The 20,830-nt window shown below is 45.3% G+C and overlaps 1 protein-coding gene across 1 annotated transcript in view; it reads left to right on the forward strand.

Annotated features, from left to right (window-relative positions):
* Positions 1-20,830, forward strand: part of LOC137519214 (E3 ubiquitin-protein ligase TRIM11-like) — a 138,291-nt gene that overhangs the window by 105,064 nt on the left and 12,397 nt on the right. The gene's annotated exons all lie outside the window — the stretch shown is intronic.

Below are 20,830 nucleotides of genomic sequence, written 5' to 3' on the forward strand. Positions count from 1 at the left end.
TTTATTTATACAGATCCAAGATTCGGTACAACGCGTTTTGTAAGAATGACTCTGCTTCATCAGGCAATAGGGATGGAGTATACAGCAATGCAGGTGTAAGACTGTGCTAAGCGCCTCTGTATACTCCATCCCTATTGCCTGACGAAGCAGGGTCATTCCTGCAAAATATATAAATTATTTTTTTGATATTCCGTCATTACTAATTTGTGTCTACTTGGAGGACTGAAGTCCACCTCTGCCTCTATTTTTAAGCATTTTACATACATCAGCAGGACAGCCAGGCAACTGGTATTGTTTAAAAGGAAATAAATACAGCAGCCTCACTATACTTCTTTCTTCAGGTTCCCTTTAACTATGGCAAGTGTCAGTTGGTGAATGACGTGATTAGATGCTAGGAGGCAGCACAGACAGTTCTTATTGCAGACAGATGAATGAGGCCCATTTCTGTACAGACATATTTTCATACCTCTCAACCTTTACAGCCAGGAAAGAAGTAACACTACCCCCACCGTCTACACCCCTAAAAGGTAACACCACCCCCGCTTTCCACACCCCTAAAATGTAACACCACCCCCGCTGTCCACACCCCTAAAGTGTAACACCACCCCCGCTGTCCACACCCCTAAAGTGTAACACCAACCCCGCTGCCCACACCCCTAAAGTGTAACACCACCCCAACTGTTTAATTGATTAAGAAATATAGCCAATATACACAGTATATCTTCCCTGCAGTCAATAGTATTTGTGTTCCCCTATTTGCTGTTATGTATTCTATGGTTTTATTTGGTGTTATGTACTCTATTGGTTTTATATCTCCAGAGAGTGTACTCCTAGTCAAACCTTACGCTGGAGAGTGTCCTAGTCAGACCCTACACCGGAGAGTGTCCTCCTAGTCAGACCCTACACTGGAGAGTGTCCTCCTAGTCAGACCCTACACCGGAGAGTGTCCTCCTAGTCAGACCCTACACCGGAGAGTGTCCTAGTCAGACCCTACACCGGAGAGTGTCCTAGCCAGACCCTACACCGGAGAGTGTCCTCCTAGTCAGACCCTAGACCAGAGCGTGTCCTCTTAGTCAGACCCTACACCGGATATTGTCCTCCTAGTCAGACCATACATCGGAGATTGTCCTCCTAGTCAGACCATACACCGGAGAGTGTCGTCCTAGTCAGACCCTACATTGGAGAGCGTCGTCCTAGTCAGACCCTGCATCGGAGAGTGTCTTCCAAGTCATGCCCTACACCTGAGAGTGTCTTCCTAGTCAGACCATACACCGGAGAGTGTCCTAGTCAGACCATACACCGGAGAGTGTCCTCCTAGTCAGACCATACACCGGAGAGTGTCGTCCTAGTCAGACCCTACATTGGAGAGCGTCGTCCTAGTCAGACCCTGCATCGGAGAGTGTCTTCCTAGTCAGGCTCTACACCTGAAAGTGTCTTCCTAGTCAGACCTTACACCGGATAGTATCTTCCTAGTCAGACCCTAAACCGGAGAGTCAGACTCTACACCAGAGAGTGTCCTTCTAAACCAGGCATGGGCAAACTCGGCCCTCCAGCTGTTACGGAACTACAAGTCCCACTATGCATTTGACTTTCTGAGTCATCACTGTGGCTGTCAGACTCCTGCAATGCATTGTGGGACTTGTAGTTTCTTAACAGCTGGAGGGCCAAGTTTGCCCACGCCTGTTCTAGACAGACCCTACACCGGAGAATGTACTCCTAGTCAGACCTTACACCGGAGAGTGTCTTCCTAGTCAGACCCTACATCGGAGAGTCAGACTCTACACCGGAGAGTGTCCTTCTAAACAGACCCTACAACAGAGAATGTCTTAGTTAGAATTTACACCGGAGAGTGTCTTCCTAGTCAGACTTTACATCGGAGAGTGTCCTAGTCAGACCCTACACCGGAGAGTGTCCTCCTAGTCAGACCCTACACCGGAGAGTGTCCTCCTAGTCAGACCCTACACCAGAGAGTGTCCTCCTAGTCAGACCCTACACCGGAGAGTGTCCTCCTAGTCAGACCCTACACCGGAGAGTGTCCTCCTAGTCAGACCCTACACCGGAGAGTGTGCTCCTAGTCAGACCCTACACCGGAGAGTGTCCTCCTAGTCAGACCCTACACCGGAGAGTGTCCTCCTAGTCAGACCCTACACCGGAGAGTGTCCTCCTAGTCAGACCCTACACTGGAGAGTGTCCTCCTAGTCAGACCCTACACCGGAGAGTGTCCTCCTAGTCAGACCCTACACTGGAGAGTGTCCTCCTAGTCAGACCCTACACTGGAGAGTGTCCTCCTAGTCAGACCCTACACTGGAGAGTGTCCTCCTAGTCAGACCCTACACTGGAGAGTGTCCTCCTAGTCAGACCCTACAGCGGAGAATGTCCTCCTAGTCAGACCCTACACCGGAGAGTGTCCTCCTAGTCAGACCCTACACCGGAGAGTGTCCTCCTAGTCAGACCCTACACCGGAGCGTGTCCTCCTAGTCAGACCCTACACCAGAGAGTGTCCTCTTAGTCTTAACAGGAAAGTTCACATAAAGGTCATACCTAAAAAAAATAACACATTTACGGTAGCTGTTTAGAAATCAGTTTGGAAACAAATATCTTGTCCAAATAAGGACTTACTTCTCATTTATTTTGTTGTCCCCAAGACGAATTACACTATTGGGGCTCTTGGTGTCCCTCTGCTATATATATATGCGTGTTTTCAATGAGAAAATGCATACAATGTGCAAAATGATGTTGTGCTTCTGTGTGTTCTTTTCTTGCATGCAAAATTTGCATGCACCGTAAGTGTGAGCAATCCCATTAACTGGTTTTAAAGTAAACCTAAGATGGTATAAAAGGAAGAAATGATGCATACCTGGGGTTTCCTCCAGGCTGATAGGTCCCTCGCCATCCTTCTGTGCTGCCTGGATTCTCTGCAATTTGCCCCGGAAAGTCCTCCAGTCCGGGGCATACTACGCATGCGTGGGCGTGGTTTGCGTCCAACTTCGGGAGTGTGATGGGTGAGTGCGCACAGCTGTACTGCACCTGCACGCCAAATGGAGGATTTTCCAGGGCAAATTGTGGAGGATCCAAGCGGTGCAGGAGGTCGACAATGGACCGATTGGGGGGGGGGGGGGGGGCGAGGTCTGGCGGAAGCCCCAGGTATGTATAATTTCTTACTTTTATACAATCTCAGGTACACTTTAAGCACAAGTACAAATGTTGATTCAACAGAAGCATACAACTTTGACCAGTGTGAATCCAGCAAATATATTTCATAACCTAACTGTGCCCATACACGGTACAATTTTTTCTTCTTTTTTTTTTCATGTGGATAATTTTGTTCGATTATTCTGTTAGATCGAATATAAAGATTTTTCCAATATATCCAATCAAATTTTTATTGAAAAAATTGGATATTCATTCGTTTTTCTTGATCGAAAAGAAAGCTTATTTTCGATTTGATTGTTTTAGTCGAATAAACAGGAAAATCGAACATTTTTATTGTACCGTGTGTATGGACAGCATCACGGCGACCATACATGGTACAATAAAAATGTTCGATTTTCCTGTTTATTCGACTAAATCGTTTGAATCATAAAGATTTTTTTTTGTTTATTTTTGTCAAGAAAATCGAACGAACTTCCCGTATTTTGTATAAAAATCCAATCCGAGATGTTGGAAAAATCTTTATATTCGATATAACAGAATAATTGAATAAAATTATCTAATTGAAACAATTGTACCATGAATGGGCAGTTAGAGAGACTGGGTGAGTCCTATGCTAATGACTTTCTATACCTTATACTTGTATTATTCTTATTATTTTTCTTAATTTATAAAATGCCAGCATATTCAATGGTGCTGTTTAAAGTAAATTGTACTTGTATGCTTAGATACGTGTACACTCTTATTTTACAATGTTACGCATTCCTATTATCTTTGAAGGAGACTTTGTTTTTTGCCTAACCAAAGAATGTTATTATATCTCATTGCTATTAAACGTTACATTATATTCTAAATGATATTTTTCTGCAGTCTGTTAATTAGTATATCTATACGCCCCTTTAGGGAATTGGTGAACTCTCCAAGGCAGTTCCTATCTCTGGAGACTGATACAGCGTCCATCCACCAGCAGACTTAAGCTGGCCATACACCTGGCGATTTTGTGGCCCGATTGATAACGTTATCATATTAGATAAAGATCGGTGGCGCAACAAGCATGCCCAACTGACGATTCGACTGATCTTGTGCTGAAACCGGTCAAATGTATAGATCAAGCAAGCTGGAAAATCTCGGGTCTATGTGGTCAATCAGGTGTGCGGCGTGTGATAATGGGATGAGTGATGAAAGGGGCAGAACCCCCGGGCCGCTTCCCCCCCCCCCCCCCTAATGTTAATGTCCCCCATGCAATAAAATCTCTCACCTGTCCGGCCTCTGCGAGTGTCCAGCTGCTTCTGCTTCCTCCATTCGCATCCTAGGTGACTGCCGGGTACAGCACTGGCATGTGCATGTCACCCACACGGGACGCTAACGGGGAAGAGAGAGTAGCCGGACACTTGTGGCGGCTGGAGAGGTGGGATTATTTAATGGGTGTTCACATTAATATTTGGGGGGAGGGCAGCGGCGAATATAGTGGAAGCTGCATCACAAGGCTGGTTCCCAAGAGATTTTATGCTGAAATCAATTGGGAATCGGCCTGTGGTGAATGGGCAGCCAGCAGATCTCTGATTAATCTCTCTCTGATCTGTCTCTTGTTATATTGCTAGATGTATGGGCAGCTTTACACCAACACTGTCTGCCCACCCAGAGATATACACCACCCCACTGTCCACCCACCCAGAGACTTACACCACTCACTGTCCACCCACTCAGAGAGTTACACCACCCCACTGTCCACCCACCCAGAGACTTACACCACTCACTGTCCACCCACCCAGAGACTTACACCACCCCACTGTCCACCCACCCAGAGACTTACACCACCCCACTGTCCACCCACCCAGAGACTTACACCACTCACTGACCACCCAGAGACTTACACCACTCACTGTCCACCCACCCAGAGACTTACACCACTCACTGTCCATACACCCAGAGACTTACACCACTCACTGTCCATACACCCAGAGACTTACACCACTCACTGTCTGCCCACCCAGAGAATTACACCACTAACTGTCCACCCACCCAGAGACTTATGCTGGGAATACACGGGTTGATCCGGCGGTCGATTAGCCGCCGGATCGACCCCAGCCGCGTCCCCGCTCGTCCGCGCGGATCGATTGCCGCTCGTCCCCGCCGGCGCTTCCTTATCAGCGATTCCCTGCCATTGTCCGCCGGTGGGGATCGATCGGGCGGGAGTCGAGTGGCTTGATCGGGCCAGCTGAATATTATCAGCTGACCGGATCAGCTAGTCGATACACGGTACAGAAACGTACCGTGTATCCCCAGCATTACACTACTCTCACTGTCTGCCCATAGTTAAAGTGTAACTGTCGGGCATAAAATCAAAAATCAATTCTTTATTTTTATCTTGTAAACAGGTACTATGGATGCTAACCAGGCAATCCAAAAGTTAAAATCACCATTACTTTTCTTGTTGATAAATGATCATCCCCCAGTTTATCTGACTCTTTTTTTTTTTGTTATACTGTTTTTTATTAAGTTTTTAAGAAAGAACAACAATCAAAAGAATTTCCGGAGGCTCAATGAATACAGTACAAGGGTCAAGTAGAACATATGAATGAGCAGGATTATGTTTACAGAATGTACAGACATCTCATAGTTAAGGTATAAGTGGAGGAGTCTTTCTGTAGCTACTTGACAAGGGAGTAGAGACAACATGCTTAATATATGTATTCTATTATAACCCCTAAAAAGAGAAATTCCAACATTTGAAGTATCTGAGTGGACCTTCGTCCAAATAGGTATTTAGTTGTAGTTAAAGGAGAGCAGTTAAAGAGGTGAGTGTGAAAATATTGAGAAAAGGAAGGGGGTAAGGAGTGGTAGCCAGTTGTAGAGCAAAAAAAGAGAAAATTGTGGTCCTGTGTATGGAGTTGCATGGTATCACAAAGGTTAGCCAATACTTGTAAGAGAAATCGACAGCTTGAATAAATGGGTATGTAGGTAAAGGCCTAATGTTAATAGAGTATGAGACATTTTTTTTTTTTTGTTTTATGTGGTCAAGGGGGGTGGTAAATAGGCGATGCATAAGGCCATGATTCCCAGATTTTGTGAAAGTTGCGTTCAGTATCCCTGAGTGAGGCTGTAAGTTGTTCCATGGATCTAGTCCAGTTAACTTTGAGGATGACTTCAGATATGTTTGAAGGGGCAATGTTTTTCCAGGCTGAGGCAATAGCTAGTCTAGAGGCGGTTAGTATATGGGTGATTAAGCGATTCGTATGTCTATTTACTTCCGGGATTGGTTTCCAACACAGATCAGATGTGCCCGGGTAGATTTTTGACAATTTTTCAGGGGTAAGATACCAGTGGTAGATAATTTTATAGATATTTTCCTTAATTTGTGTGCACATGGAAGAGTGTTTGGCGTTTTCCCAAATCTCCTCCCAGTCTTCCATAGATATCACTGTAGAGAGTGAGGTTGACCATTTTGTCATGTAGTGATGGTCTGGTATCCAAGTTCCCGATTTGGTAATAAGTAGTATGTAGATTTGGGAAATTAAACTCTTTTGGTAGCCCCCTTGACCACATAGTCGTTCAAATGAGGTAGGTCTGAGTGTTAAGACAGGCTCGTGTATGATGGTGCGTAAAAAATGCGTAGTTTGGTTGTAACCCATGATTAGTTGGGGTGTAAAGGGCATTTTGTCTTCAAGTTGGTTTCTGGTATAGATTTTGCCTGTAAGAGGGTGTATCCAGTTGCTGAGGTTAAAGTAGCCCATTTTGAGCCAGGTAGCCATAAAGGATTCTGAGAGGCCCGGTTTAAAGCCAGGGTTCCCTAGTATTGGGCATAGTGGTGAGGGGGAGGACTTCAACTTAGCCATGGTAGCTGTAGTACGCCATATGTGTAGTGTGAATTTGATAGTTGGTAGCATTTGTTGTTTGGGAAGTTTTGGAGTGGAGTGTGACCAGATTAAGGATGCTAGTGAGATTGGTAGCAAGCTGGTAGCTTCTATGAGACCCCATTTTGTATGAACTTTTAGGCTGGACCACTCAGGGAGTTGTCTTAGGTGTGAGGCATAGTAGTAGGAACGTAGATGTGGAAGCCCAAGACCACCTTGTTCTCTAGGAGATAGAAGTATGGTTTTATGGACTCTTGGCCTTTTATGGTTCCATATAAATTTACCGAAAGCTGATTGTAGAATTTTGAATTGGGAGGATGGTACTAGGACTGGTAAGGTTTCAAATAGGTATAAAAGGCGAGGTAAGATATTCATCTTTAGGGCATATATTCGGCCTAGCCAGGAAATCTTATAGGCTGTCCACTTGTGTAGGTCTTGTAGAATCTTTTGTATAAGAGATGGGAAGTTATGCTTATATATAGTAGTATACGTGGGGGTTAAAAAAATTCCTAAGTATTTTATGGAATGGGATTGCCATTTGTAGGGGAAACTTGATTTCAGGGAGATGAGGAGATCTGGGGTGATTTTTATTGGCAGAGCTTCAGTTTTCTCCTGGTTTAGTTTAAAGCCTGATAGAGATTCGTAAAGGGCTAGTGTAACATGTAGGGCTGGAAGTGAAGTGAGAGGATCAACGATGGTCAGAAGGATATCATCCGCGAATAGAGATATTTTGTATTCATGTTTACCCTGAGTAACCCCCTTAATATTGATGTTTTGCCTAATGGCTGAGGCTAGTGGCTCTATACTCAGGGCGAATAAGAGAGGGGAGAGGGGGCATCCCTGCCGTGTGCCATTATGTATATTAAAAGGTGAATGGGGGGTAAAAGGGAGTTTAACTGATGCTGTTGGTGAGGAGTAGAGGAAGTTAATTAGGTGAAGAAAAGGGCCAGTGAAGCCTTGGTGTTCAAGAACTCTAAATAGGAAGGGCCAATGTAAACGATCGAAGGCCTTCTCTGCATCTAAACTTAAGTATCTGACTCTTATTTGGTACACAAAAATGAACTTACAGGGCATGCTAGGTTGTCCTTTTTTGCTTCACTATTTCCCCTCAGACTTAACTAATGCAGCCTGATTGGCTGAAGCCTCTTTCCCTCCTGTGTTCTGCTGGGTACAAGAATTTTCTCTTTTTTTAACTGCAGCAATATCACTAAAATCAAAACGTGGACAGTGCAATACATCTGTTAAGTAAGTAGAGCAAGTATTTATCTACTTATATATGTATTTTTTTTCTGAGATAGTATGGCTGACTGCTCCTCTTTAAGGCCTGGTGCACACCAGAGGAGTTTTTATGAGCGGTTTGAGTTTTTGAAACCTCCTGCCAATGTTATCCTATGTGTCTATGCACACTGGAGCGATGAGGTTTTGTAAAAAAAAAACCACAGCATTACATTGGGAAGAGCTTTTGAAACCTCTAGCGTTTGGGGAGCTTTTCTGGGGTGTCTCAGCCTTAAGTGTGGGGTTTGATTAAATTCTCTAATATGGGGCAGCGAATCACTGAGTACACTCTAATTGCGTCTCACATATTTCTCCACCTTTTTGTTAATGGTACTATAAATAGATACAAATATTAATTTTCCATCTGATTCCTATTCTAGTCTTTTTTTCTCCTCTACAGTTATTCTTTAAAGATTACTTAAAGAGACTCTGAAGCGAGTCTAAATTCACGTTTTTATTAATGTTAAGCACTATAGCTGGTGCTAAACCGCTGCGTCCCCGCTGCAAAACGAAGGGTTTATACTTCTCAAATCCCTTCTCCTTAATCCGGGGAGCGCTTCCTGCTTGAGGCAGAGCTTAGGGCTGTAGCTCTGCCTCTTTGCGCGTCAATCCCTGGTGATCGCCACCTCTCCCTGCCCCTCTCAATCTTCCTTCACTGAGTGGGGCGGGGAGAGGCGGAGATCAGCCGGCAGATTGACACGCATGGAGGCAGAGCTGCAGCTCAAAGCTCTGCCTCCATGGGCAGCAAAATCCATGACCAAGAAAGTCGTGGATTTTGCACAGGGGATTTGGGGGCTATAAACCCCTCGTTTTGCCACGGGGATGCGGCAGTTTAGCACTAGCTATAGTGCTTAACATTAATAACAGTTAAAAATGTGAATTTAGACTTGCTTCAGAGTCTCTTTAAGGGCAGGGCCGAATTTAGGGGCAGGCCCCCGAGGCCTGGGACTAGGGCGACAGAATTTGCCACATTCCGAAGGGCGAGTGACAGGTTAACTGCACCTGTCACCTGCCATAAGAGCCGCTCACCCACTCTGCAAGTCCGCAGCCGCCCCGCTCTGTCCGCCCGAGCCTGTGTGAACAGAGCAGCTGGCAGGGGCGGTCGCCAGCTACAAGCAGCGCACTGTGAGACAACGAGCCTGCAGCTTCCTGCATACAGACTCTCTCTCAAGCCTCGCTCTGGGCAGTGTCAGTGGCGACTTCCTATACAGCGGGTAACTGCCGCATCGCTGTCTGCCCGCTGTCAATCAAGTCACGTAACATGCTACGTGACGTCAGCTAGCCCAGCCAGGAGTGTGGAGTAGATGTGAGGGTCTGAGGTCTCGCGTGCCACTGGGGTTGATTTATGCATGAGAATCCTAGTGCACAGCCAGGCACCGCGCAGCTTAAGGACTCCTTCCCCCCTCCCTGAAAAAGTTTCTCTGCTGTGCACAGCGATCGCCTCGCTTCCAGCGTGTGTGATGGATGCCAGAGGGTCTGACAGCAGGGGAGATAAAGGCTGCAGGCTGTAAGTGGACACCATTGAAATTACTGTACTGTCTGACTGATGTTGATTGTGTGTCCCCTCCCCCCGTTAGATAACTATACGTAGGGGGCTTCTTACCAGTCCCCATCCTCTGTTGTGATCCCTTCTGTTGTCACGCTGTGACTAATGCTGGGTACACACGTTGTGATTTCCCGCTTGATCCGCGGGATCAATCGATTATTTCCGCCATGTTCGATCGGGTTTCGATCAATACAGCCGTCAATTTACTCATGTTAAGTATGCAAAATCGACGGCTGTAATGATCGAAACCCGATCGAACATGTCGGAAATAATCGAATCGAGCAGGAAATCGAAACGTGTGTACCCAGCACAATGCTGTTGCTCTCTTGCTCTGGGTCTGTCTACTCTGTGCCCTGTGAGCTCCTATTCAGATATATACAGCAGCAACAGCCTATGAGCTTTCTCCAGCCCCCTTTAATCCATCTGCTTGATAGCTGTACTTTCGCAGTTTGACACTGTAAATTCCCCAAGCGGCCCTGTCGTGATTCACTGTGGTCAATCGCACTCCATAGGTGGGAGTGTTCTGTACAAGCGCAATTCTCTAAGACTGCAACATTACTTGTGCAGTAGGATGTAGGGCGATTCGAAGGTGTACACGGCCAGCCTGGGACCACACATGTGCAGTGGCACAAGACTGGGCTGGATCAAGGACTCCACTGCAGAGAATGGAGGGGAACAGGAGGACGGTGATTAAGCAGATAGATTCAAGGTGGCTGGAGGAAGACTCAAGTAAGTATAAAACCGTATACTTTATCTCAGGTTTCCTTTAAAGTGTACCTGAGATGGGAGAAAAGTTCTACTTTACTTACCAGGGGCTTCTTCCATTCCCTCATAGCCTTACAGGTCCCTTGGTTTCCTCCTTATCTGTTAAGTTGTGCCACTGTCCCCATCCAAAAGCTTGCCCACTAGACCAGTTCTGGGCTACTACATATGTGCGGCCCTGGCCATGCACCTCCTCAGTTGTGCTCCTGTGGATGGGAGCATTCTGCGCATGAGTAGTATGCTGCCAGCCATGGGAGCATGATCAAGGAAGTGCGCAGCCGTGCATGTGCAGTACCCCGCGACTGGCGATCTTTCAGAGGGAGATAGCGATAATGTTGGGGGCGGTTGGTGACAGCGGGCCTTGGGTGGAAAAAGTACAAATCCGGCCCTTTTTAAGGGTAGACCCTTTCTTTGCAGGTCATATGCCTGGACAACATGTTTTGAAATGTAAGATTGAGCTATGATCCATCTAAATTCTAAAAAGATCTGTAACAAACTTACTGCTATTCTTTATGACCATAGTATCCAGATACGAGATCATAAGGAGGTCAGAATTAATCATTAATTTAATTTTTTCACAAATGCACAGAACTGATAAAATCTCCCAGAGTTGAGTGGTCCCGTCCAAACACAAAAAAAATGTAATCTATAAAACACCAGCAACATTTGGCATATTTTTGAACAATGGATGAAGTGTTATTAAACTCTTCCTTGTATAACCCCATAAATAAATTAGCATAGACAGGGTCCACACTCGACCCCATCGCAGTTCCTTTGCTCTGAAGGAAAAAAGGATTGTCAAAAAAGAAATCATTCTCTCTCAAAATCAAATTTAAAAGCTTAATCACAAAAGTTCTGTGGCCCACATCATAATCAGGGTATGCAAAAAGATAATACTCTACATCAGAGGTCCCCCAACCTGGGGGCCGCGGCCCCCTGGGGGTCCGTGGGCAGATATCTGGGGGGCCGCGGCGGATCTGGCCTTTCTCCCTCTCCCCCCAGCGGCCGCCGTTCCTGATACCTTATGAGCGGGCGGCCGCTTTCTTCCTTATATTCCCCATAGCCCCTCTCGCATCTCGTATTACAGCAGCGCTTGCTGTGCGACTGCTGTAAGGAGGGAAGGAGGCGGGGCAGCGTTCCCATGGTAACGGCGATTGCCGCTACAGGAAGCCGCTGCCCTATTTCCTACCCTTCCTTACAGCAGCCGTGCGGGAAGCGCTGCTGTAATACGAGGTGTTGCAAGAGGAGAGGAGCTATGGGGAACATAAGGAAGCGACTGCCCGCTCGTAAGGTAACAGGAGCGGCGGCCGCGCGGGGGGAAGAGAGGAGAGGCTACACTGGGCTAACTGTACTGGCGACACTGGGGCAGCGATACTGGGCTAACTATACTTGCTATACTGGGCTAACTATACTTGCTATACTGGGCTAACTATACTTGCTATACTGGGCTAACTATACTTGCTATACTGGGCTAACTGTACTTGCTATACTGGACTAACTATACTTGCTATACTGGGCTAACTATACTTGCTATACTGGGCTAACTATACTTGCTATACTGGGCTAACTGTACTTGCTATACTGGGCTAACTGTACTTGCTATACTGGGCTAACTATACTTGCTATACTGGGCTAACTATACTTGCTATACTGGGCTAACTGTACTTGCTATACTGTGGTAACTGTACTTGCTATACTAGGCTAACTGTACTTGCTATACTGTGGTAACTGTACTTGCTATACTGGGGTAACTATACTTGCTATACTAGGCTAACTGTACTGGCTATACTGTGGTAACTGTACTGGCTATACTGTGGTAACTGTACTTGCTATACTGGGGTAACTATACTTGCTATACTAGGCTAACTGTACTGGCTATACTGTGGTAACTGTACTTGCTATACTGGGGTAACTATACTTGCTATACTAGGCTAACTGTACTTGCTATAGTGTGGTAACTGTACTTGCTATACTGGGCTAACTGTACTTGCTATACTGTGGAAACTACTGGCTATACTGGGGTAGCTATACTTGCTATACTAGGCTAACTGTACTTGCTATAGTGTGGTAACTGTACTTGCTATACTGGGCTAACTGTACTTGCTATACTGTGGTAACTGTACTTGCTATACTAGGCTAACTGTACTTGTTATACTGTGGTAACTGTACTTGCTATACTGGGGTAACTATACTTGCTATACTAGGCTAACTGTACTGGCTATACTGTGGTAACTGTACTTGCTATACTGGGGTAACTATACTTGCTATACTAGGCTAACTGTACTGGCTATACTGTGGTAACTGTACTTGCTATACTGGGGTAACTATACTTGCTATACTAGGCTAACTGTACTTGCTATACTGTGGAAACTGTACTTGCTATACTGTGGAATCTGGGAAAAAAGGGGGGGCTGCTGCCGCCGACACTAGCCACGCCCACTCACCCCTCGCCCCCAGGGGGGCCCCAGAGAAAATTTTGGTTGGGATAGTGGGCCCCTGGCTCAAAAAGGTTGGGGACCCCTGCTCTACATCCTCCTGGATGAAAAGTTATCTTAACCACTTCAGGTTCCGAAGTTTTTACATGTTGAGAATCCTGACAGTTTTGGTATCTTGTCTGTGTCGCTATTCATGCAGCAATAACATTTTATTACTTATGCCATGAAAGTGATGCAGATTTTTTTTTTCAGGACAATGTTGGATTTCTTTCAGTAATAAATATTTTTTCCAAGAACTGTTTATCTTTATATCCATGTTACCAGAAAATGTTGGCGTAAATGGAAAAATTACACTTTTTTCATGTTTCCCCCCCCTCTCTAAATTTCACATAACAAGTGCCACCGTTGTACAACCCTTCAAAATACATTATTTGGCTTGTCCCGGTTAAATCAATACCATATATCAATCAATACCATATATGCCATATGTCCATTAATCTTAGAGAACTCGAGGTGGGTTTTAAGAATCCTATTAGCACACAGAGGCTGGGTCTGCACATAATGCCCAGCCTCTGTTGCTATACTGTCTCCCCCAGTCCCCCCCTCCCCCCCCTGCGCTCTGCTAGCCCCCATAAATCAAACCGCTGTGCGATCGACACTGTCACTCCACCGCTCCCCCGCCTCCTCTATATCGCCACTCCCAGACTGCGTCCCTTCCCTCCAATCAGCAGGGAGGGAAGGGACGCAGGCAGGGAGCAGCGATATAGAGGAGGAGGAGGAGTGTTGGAGAGTGACAGTCTGCATGTAAACAGCCTGCTATTGACACGCTGCATGTCACTAGCACTGCGGTATGATTTATGGGGGCTAGCAGAGAGCAGGGGGGGCCTGGGAGGCAGCAGTATAGCAACAGAGGCTGGGCAGTATATGCAGACCCAGCCTCTGTGTGCTAATAGGATTCTTAGACCCCACCTCAGGTTCTCTTTAAGGCCAATTATAGATGACACTAGGGCTGTGGAGTTGGTCCAAAAATCCTCAGACCCCTCAGTGTAGGATTCTACCGACTCAGACTCCACTAATTTGCATATTACAATTTTGTTGATTGAAAATTTTGTAACATAAAAGGCAATTTATTGCTGCCAACCCTTAGGAATTGTAAAGCTATATTAAGAGGGCATCTGTGTTTCGGAACAAAAAGCTCTACATCCTCTACACCCCAGTCATGAGGTAACGTTTGCTGCATTTCAAATGTGTGGAAAGGAATGCTGCTGTATTGACCAAGAAGATCCTGCAAGCAGACGACATGACGCTGAGGTGAGCAGTGCCGGCACACAAGGAGAGTCACTGCCATTCTTCTGGGCATGTCAAATGTGTCCATTTGTGTGTGAGGGGTGCAGGTGCAGACAATGGGGGCATAGTATAATGGTGTATGTGTATGGGGAAGGGGGTTGCTTTACATTATCATAGATCTATTTGCTCACAGCATAGACACACATTTGGGCTGGGACTGCTGTGAAAGGGAGACAAGTTTGAAGTTTACTCCATTTCTGCTTCAAAATTTTTATTACATTTTTCATAACTCCACCTTTGCAAGTTGCATATCATCAAAAAAGAGAAGGCAAGACGTGTCATACAGGAAGTTGCAGGCAAAAATATAGCCTGGTGAAACTTGCCAGTGGCCTCACATAAAAAAATAACATACTGCCATAAAGATAGGCTATAAAAACAAGGTAGGATTCCATCCAAACAATTGCAACATGGCAAGACTGTTGCCTTTTCTAGAAAGGACACACAATCAGAGAAAGGAGAAGAGAAAGGGAAAGGAGAGAGGAAAAAGAGAGAGGAGTAGAGAGCTAGGCATCTCAAGAATACACACCTACCCACAGCCTCCAATAGCATTTCAGGGTTGGCCTCCAAGGATCCCACACTGTGTGGAACTTCCAGAAGGGACTTTTGGGCATACAAAAAATTGTGGAGGACGCTAGAGCCTGTTGTTTGTAGTTGTCTCCAGCACCCAATTTTCCTGTTATACCCGCTATTCGATGGTATTTCAATGGTAAAGAGGATTCCTGGATCCTCCTGCAGCCTATCAGTCCAGCATAAGGTTCCACTGGAGGTATTTTACTATAAATACCAGTTAAACAGGTTTCTTCTGGACTCAAGCTGGACCATGGACAAGCGCACCCACGCCTTACTTGCACATGCCCAGAAGAACGAAGCTCTCATGCATGGAGGACAAAGTGTAAGAGGCGCGTCATTCTGCTGGACGTGTGCGGACCTTACTCATACTAATCCAGTCTGAAGCAGCCACTTTCTACTGTTAACTATAAGAGTGAGAAGTTGAACAGAAGGAGTAAAGTAGGTGTTGTGAGCCTGCAATGGGAGATTAGGGAGTGGCTTTCACCTAGCATTTTACTGCTGCACTGGTGACGGTGGTGTGTGTGGGCGCGCGCAGCTGTGTTCAGGCCGTGCATAATTACAACTGTGTATAGGACTTGTCTTGTCTGGAAAATCCCAGATAGTTGTAGACTGAAAAGTAAAGGTAGGTTTTTTTTTCAGCCATACATAATAAGGGTGGGTTGTAGAGAGTAACACAGTCCGGGCACCAACCACAAGCGGTAATGCAGAACACCATTAATCCATTTCCAGAAAACCTGACTATACAGACAATGTGATGAGCCTGATAGCCGTTTCACAGGTAAACATGTGCTTCGTCAGAGGCAGAAGTAGGATTAACTTCTGCCTCTGACGAAGCAAGTGTTGACTTGCGAAACGGCTGTCAGGCTCATCACACTGTCTGTATAGTCAGGTGTTCTGGAAATGGATTAAAGGTGACTTCTGCATTACTGCTTGTGGTCGGTGCCCGGACTCTGTTACTCTCTACAACCCACGATGGTGGCATGATTACTGCACCTGTTTCTTCCAGCAGTGCCTAGGCATCTAGTGCCAGTCTACCTCTCCAGTGTTTGAAATACATTATAAGGGCAGCTATGACATACGTTTCCAGCACTTTCCATGCAAAATAATAATTCAAAATAAGTTGTTACTGATTTACTTTGATATTACCTTTCTCACCTTATTTTTAAAACTTTTTTTACTTGTTTGGTGCTTAAAATATTTTATTAAATGTGAAAAACAGGTAAGGCGAGATAATACAGGAACAAGCTTTGGTAAATGAAGCCCAAAATAGCTAATGCTGTCCTGAAAATTGAAAAAGTCTAAGTTTCTTAAAACTTTTGTTTTTCTTTAAGTGTAGCTGCGCTGAGAAAGCCTATTATTGAAGCTAGTAGTCAGCTGATTGGAAGAAAAATACTATTATTTTTGGTGAAGTAAAGCAATTTTTCTGTCACTGTATGTTAAAAACTGCTTGCCAATTGTAAACTCTAGCTACAAGAGTAGTTGGTGTCGCATAGTTTCCCCCAACATATAAAAAAATAGAGAAATGTATACATTACCTGTGTCCATGGGCAGCGCTGCACTGGGGAACTGAAGGCCCCTGGGAACCACTGTGCCCCTCCCCCCATGCCCCCCCCCCCCCGACCCCCGCTCAGTTACATACAAGGTTGTTGCATTGTACACTGAACAGGATGAGTCTGTAAAAACTCTCCATGTCACTCTGAGTCTATGTAGACGTTAAGTAAAGCAAGAGTCTCATCCGTTTGCCATAAATACCTCACGATCCTTGCAAGATCCCATGTAATTGATGTATCTGGATGACACTTGTAAATGCAAATAAAATGAAAAATCTCTCTACCTCCTTCTGATTGTACAGTATGTTCTAACATTGTCAGTCAACAGGAATAGAGTCTGAAGAAAGCTTTCAAGCTGAAATATTACTGTTTTTCTTTTAAACTAGCCAATAAACTAGAGCTTGCATTTTAAAGACAAGAAGTTTTGAATCAGGATAATAATCCTTATTCATAATTTCCCGTCTGTACAATACAAGCTCTAATCTCCAGCAATGCTCAGCTACTAAGATAAAGAATTACACACACAGTGTTTCTCTCCATCCTGCCTCTTCCTCCTCCCCTTGCTTGTAGAGTCGTGAGACACAGGCTGGGGGCTGGAATAAATTGTCTGTGATCTGTCCACACAGGAGTAGCTTGCTAGCAAGTAAAGAATAAAGCATGCCAGCAAGCTAGCCAAGTACATCTGAGGGTAACTTCTTCATTAATAGCACCATCATTTGGACAATCTGCTCTGTTTGTGATGTTTACATTTGGTTCCTATCATTGCTGAAATAGTTAGCCTGAGTTAGGCAAAAAAAATATCTGAAGCCCGCCATACAAACATCGATTTTGATCGCCCAAATGGGCCCTACCAGTCAACCATTGTGCCCCCCTTGTGCCTCCCCAAAGATTTGAAGCTGGAGCTGCCTCTGCCTGTACCCACCCCATACACTGCACTCACCAACAGTTGCTGCACCCACCAACAGGGACTGCTGCACACATACTGGATTATTGGCTGAGGCATATTCATGTCACTGACTGTATTCACAAGAGCTCACAATCTAGTCCTACCATAGTCATAGTGTAATGTCCTACCATATTATTATTATGTATTTATATTGCACTGACATCTTCTGCAGCACTTTACAGAGTACATAGCCATGTCGCTGACTGTCCTCAGAGGAGCTCACAATCTCATCCCTACCATGCGATAGTCTTACTGTCCTACCATATTTGCCATTTATATAGCGCTGACATCTTCTGCAGCACTTTACAGAGTACATAGTCATATCACTGAATGTATTCACAGGAGCACAGTCTAATCCCTACCATAGTCAGGGCCGATTTAAGGGGCCCTGTAACAAACTGTAGTGTTGGGGCCACCCTGCGCAAAGCCCATCCCTCCCCTGCCATTACCCCTCTGATCCCTGGGGCCCAGGAAGTATAAATTTTGCAGTATAATTACCTATCAGTCCCGGCGGATGGGCATCGGCTGCACTTTCGGGCACGCTGTCTCCCTCCCACTCTATGGGCTCGATTCAGTAAACCGTGCTAAGTGTTAGCATGCCTGTGAAAAGTCCTATATCACGCCTAAAGTTAGTTTAGGCATGATAAATTCACATCTAAAGACTTTGGGCGTGATAACTAGGGTGCTAACTGGGTTAGCACCCTTTACTAAATTCACATCGCGCGCAAAGTCCCGCACGCAAAACTTTGTGCGCGCACCGCGAAAACAGCGCACCCGATGCGCCTATAAGGTCGCATTGGGTGCGACCTTAACGTCGCACCTTGTGACGTTAAATTCGCACCCAATGCAACCTTATAGGCGCATCGGGTGTACCCTTTTCGGCGCAGACCACGCTGTGCGCACGCAAAGTTTTCAGTGTGGGACTTTGCGCACGATGTGAATTTAGTAAACGGTTAGCACCCTAGTTATCACGCCCAAAGTCTTTAGGCGTGCTAACTGGGTTAGCACCGTTTACTGAATCAAGCCCTATGACCCGGTGAGTGTTTACACATGAGACGCCGGATCATAGAGAAGAAGGGAGACAGCAGGTCTGAAAGTGCAGCCGCTGGCCGCCCGCTCACTTGCCGGGACTGATAGGTAATTATTGCTGCAATGAAACCTGACAGCCCATTCTATAATTTTGCATGCCGTATCCAACTTTTCGTATATAATGCAAAAAATAGCATTCAAATGTGAATTCTGGTGTCTGTACTCTTACCAGAAAAAGGAACTTGTCAGGCTGTTACTAGGCAGAACATGCATAAAACGCATGTAAAATGCCATGGATTTTTTTTAATTTTCAGGGCCATTGCAATAAACATTGCGTGAAAACACAATGCTACTGTGGAAACGTAGCCTAAAGGTAGCCAGCCATACATCTAGCGATGATGGGCAGATTCGACCAAGAGACAAATCTCTCTCTGATCGAATCTGAGAGATCGTTTGGCAGCCCATACACCGCAGGCCAATTCCCAATCAATTTCAGCATGAAATCTCTCGGGAATCGTCCAAGCCTGCCGCAAGCGCCTCCTCGCCGCTGTTGCCTAACGTATGTGTGCGCATGTGTGCATTTATACGTTACCGGTCCTGTGTCGCGGTGCCCGCCCTTCTGGATCCTCCGCCCTTCCATAGCCGCCTACATCACACATCACGTCACACACCGGTGTACCATGCACCAGCAGCGCGTGTGGGGCTAACAGAAGAGTGGGGATTCGGAGTTGGACAGACACCGCGACACGAGACAGGTAATGTATAAATACACACATTACATACATCTACATATTGCGTGAACTGCACCGGATATTTCGTCCCGTTTGTGGCTCATCTCGATATTGTTTGCCATTACCGCCGCGCACCCGACCGACCACAACGGCCCAACATCTTGCAACATGTCCAACCGATATCTGCAACTAATTTCGGCCAAAAATCGGTTGCATTGTTGGTCAGGCGTGCAGTTTACGGCACTGATTTTCATCCAATTCCGATTATAATAAGCAAATCCAAGTCAAGTCTCCTGATGTATGGCCACCTTAAGCCTTGTTCACATCGCGGTCCAATCGCGTTAGCGTTGCGTGTTTTTTGACGCGCTTTTTTTTTTTCGATTCCCGGCGCTCAGGTGGGCGCTGTGTTTTTGTTAAAAGTGCTTTTCCAGAGCGTTTTTTTAGTTTATTCATCAATAAGGAGAAGGCACTCAACTGGCTTCCAAAACTTGCGTTCATCGAATCATTTAGCAATTACACTGCGGTTTTTTAATTTACTCCCTGACGCATGTCAGGAAGTGAACTCTTTGACCCGGAAAAGAATAAATACAATTTATTAATTCTTACAAACGCAAACACAATCGCTGCACAAATCGAATTTGCTAGCGTTTTGTGTTTTTCCTATATCTTCCATTGAGGCAAAATCGCCTCAAAAATGGTACATGATGCAGTGCTTTTCTGAGCGGATCGGAAAGGAATCGCTCAGATGTGAAATTGCCTGCGCTTAAAAAAAGGGCAAAAACGTCCTTAGGGCATGTTCATACTGCAGGCGTTTTTGGGTTTTTTTTTTACACGCGGGCGATTTTTAAAATTTCCCACCAAACGCTTGTGCAATGAATGTCTATGAGAAGGTTCATATCAGCGCGGGTCGTGCGCTGTCCGTTCATTAAAGCAGTGCGTGCTCCATTTTTGAGTTGATTCTGCTTCAATGGAAAGTATAGGAGAAATGCAACACTCACAAAATCGCTTTGGTAGCGATTGCGTTCGCGTTTTTAAGAATAAATACATTGTATTTATTCTTTTCCGGGTCAAACTGTTCACTTCCTGGCTTGTCTCAGGGAGTTAATTACAAAACCGCTCGGGAAAAATGCTTAGAAAACCACTAAGCACAAAAACGAATCGCCCACCCAAGCGCCGGGAATTGGAAAAAAAAGACGCCTCAAAAACAGCCCACCGCGGACGGACAAGCAAACAGAACGCAATGTGAACAAGGCCTTAGTGTGAACGAGCCATTAGGGCTCATTCACACTAGAAGCGCTTTTCTGAGCTTTTTGCGATTGAATTATTTTTAAAAATTGCTCCCATTCACTTTCATTAAAATCGCGGTAAAAATCGTGGAAAAATTGCCATGATTTTTTAATCGTGTACACGAAAAATCACGGTGATTTTTCCTTGATTTTAATAAAAGTGAATGGGAGCGATTTAAAAAAAAACCAATAATCTCAAAACGCTCAGAAAAGCGCATCTAGTGTGAATGGGCCCTTAGAGAGAGTTTTTTAATGGATACCTCAAAGTTATCAAAGAAGTCATCAGCAGTCATGATTTCTTTACTTTTTTTATTGCTGTCTGTAAACATACTGACAGTTGGCAACTGTG

This window comes from Hyperolius riggenbachi, chromosome 5, assembly GCF_040937935.1.
Source record: "Hyperolius riggenbachi isolate aHypRig1 chromosome 5, aHypRig1.pri, whole genome shotgun sequence".
Taxonomy (NCBI): Eukaryota; Metazoa; Chordata; class Amphibia; order Anura; family Hyperoliidae; genus Hyperolius; species Hyperolius riggenbachi.